Source organism: Phyllostomus hastatus, unplaced genomic scaffold (genome assembly GCF_019186645.2).
Source record: "Phyllostomus hastatus isolate PE091 unplaced genomic scaffold, TTU_PhHast_1.1 phas_contig_81, whole genome shotgun sequence".
Classification (NCBI taxonomy): Eukaryota; Metazoa; Chordata; class Mammalia; order Chiroptera; family Phyllostomidae; genus Phyllostomus; species Phyllostomus hastatus.
The window spans coordinates 2,188,531-2,200,573 of NW_025333962.1; positions in this window are offsets into that span (position 1 = coordinate 2,188,531).

Below are 12,043 nucleotides of genomic sequence, written 5' to 3' on the forward strand. Positions count from 1 at the left end.
CGCGGGCCTCGGCCTGCGTCCCGCACTTGGGGAGGGAGACGAGCGTGAGGCGGTGGGACCTCGGGGACCGGCGGGAGGGGCGGCAGGGGCGGGTGCGCGCTGCGGTTAGAGGAAGGGAACCCGCTCCTGAACGGGCCTTGGAGGCGGAGCCTGGGCGGAGCGTGGGCGGCCCCAGGACTGGACGGCGTTGGGGACGGGGGCGGGCTCTGGGTGGAAGCCCGTCTGCCAGCGGGGTAGGAGCCGGGGCGGGGTGGGGGGGAGCGTCTGGGGAGCTGCAGGGAGAACTCGGGGCAGCGACGGGGACAGAGCGAGCCGGAGGGTCCCGGGATGGAGCTCGAGGCCAGGACGCCAGGGACTGGTGCTGCTGGAGACCTGGTGTCAGCCGGAGCTGAACTGCGCCCTTCCGCTCCCCAGGGACTTTGGAGGAAAGGGATCCGGGACAGCAGGTGATGTCCGAGCCCTTGGAGAAACCTGACCGCTCAGAAAGGGAGGGGCGAGGTTTGGGGGCGCTGCTCTCTGGTCTGCGGGCCTGGGAATGAAGAGACCTGGTCAGCTCAGGGCCGGCCGAGGAGCTCAAGCTTTTGGGACCTCTGTCTCCCCCATCCTGAACTAGAAGTAGATGAGGTAGAGGCTGAGGTCACAACCACGGCTGATTTTCTGGCGAACCCCTTCTCGGAACCTCTATAGAGGAGACCGGAGAGAGGGGGCTCCAGGGGAAGGGGAGGCTTGTAGTGAACAGAGGCAGAAAGCAGAGGAGATGGAGCCACTTCTGAAGCAAATCGTATCAGAGACGCTAAAACCTAAATTAAAACACAAACGAGCAGAAACGGCTGGGGGTGTGGCCTCAGAGAACCTTTACAAGCCCGTGAGCCACGGCTTCTGTCAGCAGCCACACGGGGAAGGGCAGCATGGCTCTGAGTCCCGCTGGGCTGCGCTGGATGCCCAAGCAATGTTGGTGGACCTTACATGACACTGACTGCCCCAAGGGCTGACCAGTCCGCCCTAGGAGGGGCCTGGAGACTGGGTCAACTTGGCAGAGTGCAGCTCCCTGGCAGCGCCTGAACGTGGAGGACCAGTTTTCTTGCCCTGGGCCCTCTGTCCTGGGCCCTGAGAACCTACCCTGGGTGACCTGTCTCTAGACAGTGCTGAGAAGCAAAGCAGAGGGGCAGAAAATGTATTCCCACGGTGGCCCTGGTGAAGGACATCATTTGGTTCCTGCTGCTCTAGGAAGGCCACTCAGGTGAGCAGGCCTTAACCTCCTGGTGGGCTCCTGGTGCGCTGCTGGATAAGGGTGCACAGGAAGGAGCTGGGCCTGGGCAAATCACTTACTCTCTGGGTCTGTTTCCCTATCGAAGACCCATCAACCCCCAGGGAGCTGTGGCCCTTTCTGAGTTGTGGTATCATGTTGTGGAAGCCCCAGCATGGTGCTGCCTCTTCGTGAGTGTGACTGACTCATGTCATTCTCCACTCCAGGGACCCTTGCCCACTCGGTCACCTCACCAGCAAGCATGCTGGCACAGCAGAGAGAGCTCCAGCCCACCCAGGCTGCAGGACTGGTTGGAACAGCCCCAGCACCTCCACCTGAAGGCCTGGCCCCCACACCCGGGAAATGTGAGGCATGGCATGAGGGGCACAGAGTGATGACATGTTTAAAGACACTGAGATTTCATCCAAGGAAAATGGAGTGTGAGGTTGTGAATGTGAGTCTGGAAGGCATTGCCAGCATCACAGGCTACCTTCCTGGGGAGTGCCAGGTTCTCATTAGCCACCCAGCACATGTGAGGAAGGAGGCAGCTGCCTGAGGCCCAGCCTGGGACCCATGGGCAGAAGCTAACTCAAGGGAGGTGGAAAGACAAGTACCTCCTGTGGACTCGGGATGGAGAAGGCTACCATGGTCCTGTCAGCCCAGCCAGCCGTAAACAGCCCCACCATACCCTGTTTGAAACCCCAAGTATTGGCAAGGGAGAGGTTCCAAGAGACCCCTCCAAGGCAGGGTTGGGGGAGGGGACAAGGCCTACAGAAGAACCGGCTTTTACCAGGCCACATGGTAGGGGACAATGCCCAGTGCAGACAATGTTGGGATGTTGGGGGTTCACCTGATTTCTGGGAGGGACAGCCCCACCCCCTACACCGGGGGAGATGGCAGCAGATGGAGGTGGTACCACCAGCTACCCCCACCCTAGCTGGCCTTTGGACACAGGCTCCCCCATCCCAGGCAGGTTGAAGCAGCCAGGCCTTGAACCCATCCCAGCCCCCTTTAGGGCCTGGCTGCCTTGACCTGCCTCTGCCTCCATTCCCACCTCTCTCACAATTGCTGGGGGCCTTCCTAAATTGCAGAGAGTCAAGTTGGCCCTCAAGGCACCTGTGGAGTCCAGCCCTCTCCAGAGGGGACCTGGGTGCTTCCACCTCTGTGCCTGCAGCTCCCACCTCTCCCACACTTGGCCCAGTCCACCTGTGCTAACTCTGGCCACTGGTAACACCTCCCTGACAACTCCACTTCTGAAAGTGAACTCACAAGAAACAGCTGTTGATAGATCAGCACCTGTGCAGTTGACCCTGGGTGGTAAACTGAGGCCTAGACAACTCCTGCTGAAGGGCACAGGGCAAGCTGGGGACAAATGCCTAAGCCCAGCCTCCTGCTCCCCCAGCTTAGTCACCTTGAAGGTGATCTCACTAACCTCAGGCACAGTGTGAGGAGCAGTGTTTCCCCAGAGGGCACACCTCCCACCCAGCATGGTTTGTTCCATCCAATGGCAAAGTGGCCCAAAGCCTGGCTGTGCAGAGCAGGGCAGACCAGAAGTGGTCCAGGCTGGGCTGTGTCTGTCTCTGCTCTGCACACTTTCCTAACAAGCATTAGAAAACAGGTGGCAAACACCAGGCGCAAGGAATGAATCCAGCCCTCCACCTTGTTTTACCCAGCGCCTTGTTTCTACCCAGTGGCAGTGCTGAGCTCCTTGTCCCTAGTTAAGGAGTAGTTACATTTATACAGTCCTAAAATTACATTCAGCCCTTTGAAGGCAACCATGAGGCTGATGTAGCCCCCGGTGAAAATCAGTTTGACACCCATGTGTTAGAACGTGCACAGCCCCAAGAGGACTGCATGGGTGCCAGGGAAGGCTGTGTGCTCTGAAGCAAGCCCACTCAGGGAGGGAAAGCACCAAGGCCTTGAACACTCACTGGACTGAGTGCTTCTGCAGATGCCCAGCTCCATGAGACCTCAGCCTATGAACTGCTGGGGTCAGCACAGCAACAGGTCTTGAGCGTGCCAACACAGGGAAGGGACCCAGCCATCCAGATGACCACCAAGGCCTAAGCAAACAGCAAACTCCTGCAAAGTCAGAGGTGCCCACCATGACCTCAGGCTGGGTGACAGCAAGCCACCCAACAGATTCAAGGCTCCATCTTGTGCAGTGGTGAGGCCTCACCTGCCCAGTCAGAGACCTCCTCCTCCTTGCACCAGAGACAGAGGGAGAGGGGAGAAGGAGACAGGACAGGAGGCCTGACTTCACAGTTGGCTGGGGAGGCTACATTACCAGGCTGCTGCCTGGGAGGGGGAGCAGTTCTCTCGGGTGGTCTGAGAGAGTGGGTGAACAGCCGCTTATCAGGAAGCATTGCCTAATTGGGGAGGTTTATGGGGCCAGGCAGGGGGTCTCCCTGGGGGAGACAGCAAAAGCCACTCATGAGTCATTTGAAACTGAGCTGGACAAAGAGCTCAAGGAGAAATGATCCCACCCAGCCTGCCAGTCATGGGCAGAATGAGCTCATGGGTTGTGGAGTGTGCGTGCGTGTGTGCATGTGTGTGTGGCATGTGGTGTGTGGCAGGGTGGGGTGGGGAAGGGGGAGAACACTGTGCTGACACAGCTGGGACTGGGAAGCAGAGCCCAGCAGCGCCTTCACCATAGCCTTCCCCTGCATGGCCAGGCTGCCCCCTGCAGGTTGTCAAGGGAAGGGTCCAGCATCCTCATCAGAACATCCAGTCCAGTGTCCTCATCCAGTGTCCAGTTCAGCATCCTCATTCAGTGCCTAGTCCAGCATCCTCATCCAGGGTCCAGTCCAGCATCCTCATCCAGCATCCAGTCCAGGGTAGGGTCCAACATCCTCATCCAGGGTACAGTCCAGCGTCCTCATCCAGCATTCAGTCAGTTCAGCATCCTGGTCCAGCATGCTCACACCTTGTAGGCAGCAGCCAGCACAGGAGCTTTCTTGGGACAGATGCCAAATAGATGTGGAGCTTATTCTTCATGGTAAGACACCATCTGTTCATACCACCTTGTACCCTGTGAGATATGTATTGGAGGCCTGGGTGTATAATACACACTTTTAATGGCTTCAAAAATTTTTAAATCTTGTTTCAATTGAACTGTAGATTCATGTGCAGTTGTGAAAAATAACAGAGAGAGCCCTTGTACCCTTTCCTCACTTCCCGCAACAATACTATCTCACAAAACCTTAGGACAGTATGCCAGAAAACTGACATTGACATAGTCCATTGACCTCACTACATGCACTCATCTATGTGCATGTGTGTTTAGTTCTGTGCACTTTTATCACACGTGGAGGTTCATGTGGCTACCACCACAGTTATACTAAACATCTCCATCAGCAGGGGGTTCCTTGAACTGCTCCCCCTACCTCCTGGCACACAAATCTGCTAACACTTGTGTGCTCAAAAATGCTATAGACATAGAATCATATAGCATGTAGCCTTTTGGGATTGGCTTTTGCACTGAGCACAATTCCCTGGAGAGTCACCCAGGTTGTCCAGAATAGCCACAGTTTGTATTCATTGCTGCATAGGAATTCACTGAATGGATATCCCTCAAACTGTTTAACCAGTTGTCCATTGAAAAATATATGGGCTGTGTCTAGTTTTGGCTACTACAAACAAAACTACTGTGAACATTTGTGTGCAGGGTTTGCATGAATGTAGGTTTTGTTTCTCTGGGACTAATGCCCAGGAGGGCAATATCTGGGTAATGTGGTGTTCGCATGTTTAATTTTGTAAGAAACCACCAAATTGTTTTCAGAGGGGCTGACAGTTCGTTCCTGTCAGCAGTGTGTGAGTGGTCCAGTTTCTCATATCCTCATCAGCACCTGAGGTTGTCGCTGTGTTTATTTTAGCCACTGATAGTGTGTAGTGGTATCTCATTGTGGTTTTAATTTGCATTTACCTAATGACTAATGATGAATATTAATGATTTTTATTTGTTATCTGTATCTACTCTGGTGAAATGTCTGTTCATCTTTTGCCCATTTTCTACTTTGATTATTGTATATTGAGTTAGATAGTTATTTATATATTGAGGGTGTGATTCTTTTTTTCAGGTGTCTGGTTTGCAAATATTTTCTACCAGTCTGTAGCTCGTCTTCTCATCCCCTTCACATGGACTTCTATAGAGCAAAACTTTTTAATATCGATGAGGTTTATTAATATTACTTTTTGTAGTTGTGCTTTTGGTATTGTCTAAACTCTTCGCCTAGCCTAAAATTCTGAAGATTTCTCCTTTTTTAAATAGAAGTTTAATAGTTTTACAGTTTACATTTAAGCCATGAACCATTTTGAGTTAATTTTTCTCTAAACTGTGAGGTTTATGTCACCGTTCAATTTCCCCTTTGGATGTCCAGTTGCTCCAGCACCATTTGTTGAAAAGGCTCTTTCTTCTACCGAAGTGCTTCTGCATGTCTGTCAAAGATCAGGTGAGCATGTGTGGGCCTGTTAGTGGCTTCTCTGTCACCTGCCATTCGTCTGTGTGTCCCTCTGCAAAGTCACACTCCCTTGATGTCTGTAGGTGTAGAGCAGCCCTAATGTCAGGTAGGGTGATACTTCCACTTTCTTCTTTTTCAAGATGGTCTAGCTGCTCCAGGGCCCACACCCTTCCCTATAAATGTGGGAATGAGCTTGTCTGTGCTTACTAGCAGCTGTGCCGGGATTGTGAGAGGATCATGCTAGACGTGTAGACCAACATAGGGAGGATGCAGTCCACCAGCCTGCAGGCTTGGGACGCATTGCTCTCTATTTAGGTCATCTTTGACTTTTTCTGTCAGCACTTTGTAATCTCAGCAGGCAGATATTACACATGTTGTGTTCAGTTTGTAACTATTTTATTTTCTTTGGAGTGCTGTGCATTACATCCCAGTTCCCACATGCTCACCGTGAGTGGGAGGAAATGTGGTTGTTTTGTGCATTTTTCTTGTACCCTGCAACCTTACAGGACTCACTTAGTTCTAGAAGGCTTGTGGGGGGAGGGGAGTTCTTAAGCTTCACTGGGATTTCCTAGATAGATGAGATGTCACCTGCCGATGAGAACAGTTTATTTCTTCCTGTCCTAGGTTTACGTCTTTTATTCTTGCTTCTATCTTATTCCACTGACTAGAACTCACAGCACAGTAGGGATTGGGAGTGGTGAGAGCAGACAGTGCTCCTCATTCTCACTCTGAGGGGATGCAGCATCTTTCTCCACCATGTATGGAATGAGCTGTAGTTAGTAGAGGTGTTTCCCCTCTATTCTTTTTTACTGAAAGTTTTGTCATGAATGAGTGTTGGCTTCTTTCCAAATACTCTTTCTGCATCATATGGTTTTTACAATACAATCATATGGGTTTTTTTCTTTAGCTATTGATATACTAAATTACATTGATTTATTTCAAAAGCTGACTCAGACTTGCAGACCTGGAACGACTCCCACTTGGTCATGGTATATAATTCTTTGCATAAATTGCTAGGTTCAGTTTGCTAATATCTTGTAGATTTTTGCTCCTATGTTCATCAGGGATATTAGTCTATGGGTTTCTCTTTTTCATACTGTCTGCCTGGTTTGGGTGTCAGGCAGGGCAATACTAGCTTTCTAAAATGTGGTCTGTTCTCATCTCCTCTATTTCCTAGAAGGGATTGTGTAAAATTGGTGTTACTTCTTCTTTAAATGTCTGATAGAGGTCTCCATTGAAACCACGTGGTCATGGAGATTTCTTTTATGCGAGCTTCTTTTGTTTCTCAGTTACAGTTGACATTCAATATTATATTAGTTTCAGGTATACAGCATAGTGATCAGACACTTATATAACTTATGAAACAATCTAATAAGTCTATTGCCCACCTGGCACCATAAATGCTTATTATAATATTATTGACTGCATTCCCTGTGCTGCACTTTACATCCCTGTCACCATGTTGTAATTGCCAGTTGTACCACTTACTCCCTCAACTTTTTCCACTCAGTCCCCCAACCACACTCCCATCTGGCAACCCTTAGTTTGTTCTCTGAATCTGAGTCTGTTTTTTATTTACATCAATTTTTTAAATGGTTATAAGACTATCTAGGTTATTTCATCTTGGTTGAGTTTTTGTAGTCTAGTTTGTAAGAATGGGTCCATGTTTTCTAAGTTGTTGAATTTCTGAGCAGAAAATTGTTCCTAGCTTGACCTCATTATCATTGTCATGTCCAGGGGTCTGTAGTGATGTCCCCTATTTCATCCTGACTGGTGACTTGTGTGTTCTTTCTTTTTTTGTCTTCTTCAGTCTTCCTAGAGGTTTATAAACATTATTGATTTTTTTTTTGAAGAGCCAGCTTTTTTCCACTGATTTCTCTATTGTTTTCCTGTTTACTTCCTTCCTTCTTGCTTTGGTTTTATTTTGCTCCTGTTCTTCTAGTTTCTTCAGACAGGAACTTAGAATATTGACTTGAGAACAATCCTCTTGTTGAATGTAAGCATTCGGGATTGTAAACTCCCCTCTCAGCACTGCTTTAACTGCATCCCACATATTTGATATGTTGTATTTTCACTGTAATTTCCAAATATGTGCAAACCAAACAACAGAGCCTCAATATCCATGAAGTGAAAACTGATAGAGCTGAAAAGAGATGTAGACAAACGCACAATTGTCGAAGACATCGATGTGGCTCAGTGGGCAGGATTACTAGACAGAAAATCAGCAAGGGTATCAAGGAATTCGATAATCCAAGAGGTCCTATCGATACCTAGCCAACAGCAGCAGAATGTGCCTGCTTTTCAAATGGCTGTGGAACATAGACCAAACCTCAGGACATGAAATAAACCTGCATAAGTGTGAAAGGACTGATACCACTGGAATGTGTTCTCTGACCACAGTAAAATCAAACTAGAACTCAGTGCCAGAAAGGTACCTGGAAGTTTTCTGAACACTTGGAAACTAAACAACACACTTCAAATAACCCATGGTTCAAAGACTCTCAAAGGAAATTAAAAGTACATTTTCCAAACTTGTATTTTTAAAGTAAAGCAGTAGTCTATCCCCTGATTGGACACTGACACCTGATTTGAGGAAGGAGTTCATATGAATAATCTACCCCAAACTGGATTTCTGAATAGCCCTTTCTTCTTTGGCTCATCCACCACTGGTGGGGATGGTGTCCCCAGGACAGGAGCCCCATCAGTGGTGCTGACCTGAACTCGCACAGGGCCAGCAGAGAGAGAGGCAGCTGCCCAGACTGAGACACCATGCCTACCTGGAGCGCAAGTGGAAGGGACACTTTCCCCATGTGGAGGCTGGGCTGCTCCTGCTCCTGAAGACCCTTCCCCATGGCTGGAATCTGGTGGCTGCAGACTCCCTGGTGGGCCTAGGGGCATGTGTCTGGCATTTAGGCTCTTCACTCTCCAGTCCAGCCTGTGGACCTCTGATCCCAAGACCACCATGTTTAGTCCAGCTCTCCTGCCCCAAGGGTCTCACTGGCTCACAAGAGGGGATGCAGATGCACAGCCATGCTGAGCCTCCCAGAGAATCAGAAGGCTCCCTGGGATTGGGTATGACCTAGGAGTATCCCCACTGTTAGCAGGCTCCTCTGAGGCCAGGGAGGGGGCTGTTGGCTCAGGAGGGGTCCAGATGCCAGTAGCTCAGCAACAGGGACAGGGACATAGAGCAGCCTTCAGCTGTGGGAACCCAGACTCAGATCACCTCCCACAGGTGGGACCTGCCTTTCCCACAGCTTCGTCCTGCAGACTCAGCAACCTGGACCCTTGAGGAGTGGGCACCAGGCCATATGGTCACCAACTCCTTCAGGACCCTCCAGCCAGCCAGGGTATACTGACTGCGGGGCAGAAAGAGCAACAGCCTTGAAAGGACACTTCATCATCCCCATTCCCCTCACCTGGGTAGGCTTCCAGGTGACAGCATCGGAAAGACTATGCAGCAGCTCCAATCAAGTGCAGTCAAGTACACATCTCCAACATGTGCGCCAGGTGCTGTGTGTCCTGCTCAAGCCTGATCTACGGTGGAAAGAGTTTCCTGAGATGTGTTAGCTGGGCGGCAGGTCTCGCATCCCTGCAGGGCCTGCAAGACTAAAGTCACCCTCCTGAGCCAGGCCACAGACTGGTCTCACAGTGTCTGTGTCCCTCCCTAGTGCTTGTCCAACCTGTGGCCACTGGGAGGGTGGAGGGGGCATAATTGTGCAGCAGGGATATACTGACTAAAAACTGATTTAAAGGGAACAAAGAAACTATTTGAACGAGAAAAAGTCACACACCCTCGGCTTTGCCATAAACAATTTTCAGAGGGGTTAAAGGGACATTAAAATAATGAAAATAAAATGCAGGAGAACTTTGTGTTGCTTTTAGGATGAGAAAGGCCTTCAGCAGCATAGGAAGGAGAGGCTGATAGGGGTGGGGTAAAATGCACATTTTTTTGTGGGCCATCTGGCAAGAGAGCTCACTAACCTCATCAAAATGTTGACCCAATCTCTAGGCATTTATGTTAGAAAAGTTACAGAGAGGCACAAACATTGTGCCCAGGGATAGTGATCAAAGCATTATTTGTAATAGCACAAAACTGCAAGCATTATAAATGTCCCCCAGAGGGGATCTGTTCTCAAATAACATTTCCAGGAAAATTTAACTGTCTAAAGACATGAGAAAATTCCTGGCTAAAGATGACTGCTGAGCCCACACGTTGATTTCTTCCTTCCAAGCCCTCACCAAAATGATAATAAGCAAATAAAAAGGTATAAGACTCATGGGACAGAGTGACCTGGAGAAGCTGACAAGAGGTTATAACAGATTTTTGAAAGACGGAAAACAGATGGGCAGGAGATCACTGATTGGGCCCAGAGGAAAAGCTGCAGCCAAAAGGAGAGTGGGTTCCCTGGCCACAGCCTGGGGACAAGCATGGTTGGCCGGAGGATGAGGTGGAGAAGAAGGCATGGGGGCAGACTAGCTGTCTGTACCGGGGAGACTTCTGCTCCAGCCAACATTAATTGACAGGGACCAGACTGACCCTACCTCCCAAAACAACTGAGAAACTAGACGAAGTTCATGGAAAGGTTCTGGGACATTGAGCAGCAAGCAACACAGGACAGTGACCCCAGGGGTTAAGAGCACAGTGAGCCCCAGGGCCCCAAGGGAGTGTAGCACAGGAGGGGGTCCAAGTGGAGGCCCCAATGGAGGAGACAGCCTGAATTCAGGGAGGAGACAGCCTGAATTCAGGGAGGCTGTTATGGGCTACATTGTGGCCGCCTCTGATTCACAAGTTGGAACCCAGCCCCCAGGATCTCAGGGTATGACTATATTTGGAGATGGGCCTTTACAGAGGTGATAAAAGTAACATGAGGCCATCAGTTTGTCCCTAGTCCAAGGAAAAAGAGAGTGGAGACAAGATCGGGGTCCACGTGGGGTTAGGAGGAACAGGGTGGGATGGAGGGTTCAGTCCAGGCCACAGTGCTACCCTACTGTGCCTCAGTTTGCCATGCAGTGCAAGGCTGAGTGTTGTGCTGACATTCTGTGGCTTCCTGTGAACCATTGCCTTGGAGGACAAGACCTACAGCAGGACGTATATAATTGACAACAATTTTTCCAGAGTCACAGTTTTTCCCCAGGATCAGAGACGGGTGGAGACAGCTACTTCCTGAGTCAGTCCTGGCAGAACCCAGCTGACTGCTTCTCTGTGGGGAAGTACCTTATGCTAACCACAGAGGCCTTCTCCACCAGGCCGGGCCACGCTTGCCGTGGATCCGCAGGCTCCCCACTGTGGTTTCCCCAACTGAGCAGAGCAGGCTGAGGGCATGTGCCTGGTCGTCAGTGCCTAAAGGTCACTGGACAGGCCACAGTGCACCAGGGCCAGGGGAGAGGGAGAGTCATGTATTCACCAGGGAAACAGAGCCCACAGGGCAGGTCTGCAGGCCAGGGTGTGATCCCTAGGGCTTCAGGGCAAGGAGAGGAGCAGGAACTGGTGATAGAAACTTGTGCTCGGATCAGAGAGCTGGTGGTGGTGGTGGGGCTCTGGCCATCTCTGCAGGGAGAGCTGACAGGCCTCCTAACACTTGGGACAATTGGGACCTCAGCCCTGAAACAACAAGGACCAGGGTTCTGTGAGTAACTCGAGGTGGCTCAGGCAGTGCTGTCCCCAGTCCAGCTTCCTGATGAACATGTGTCTGCTCACCCTTGGTTTCAGCCTGGTGATGCCCTGAGCAGAGGGCCTGGCCACACTGCTGGCCACACTGCTGGCCACAGCCACAAGGCCACCATGCTGTGACAACATGATACATCAGTTTTGTTCAACTGTGACCTTTTGGCTGATTTGTTTCATGGCAACCAGCAACTCATACACTTGGTGTTGAACTTCAGGGGGTCTGCTCAGATGCAACTTTCCACATGGATCTTAATATGCAGTTTCCAGAAAACAAAGGCAATGGAGACCACGCTTCTCCCCAGGCTGCACCACACACCCCAGTGCCCACTCCTGCCCTCTACCCCTCATCTTGCACTGCCCCTTGCCACCCTGGAAAGGACTATTGGGAGCCCTGATTGCTGACAACATCCAGCCCAGAGCTGACCCCAGTCTCCCAGACCCTCTCAGAATCAATCATCAGAAGCCCAGGCCATTTACAAAGCCTCCCTCTCCCTGGGGCCCTTCACAGCTCTCCCTGGCAGGGGCCCGCTGGGCAGTGGGCAGCACGAGTAAGAGCACTCAGTGAGGTTCCATTATGAAGGGACCCCTGGTAATTTTTCTCTGAGGGGATTCAATAGCAGAGAAGTTTGAGTGTTCTAGCCTTGCCTCTTCCCATTGTCTACATTTGTC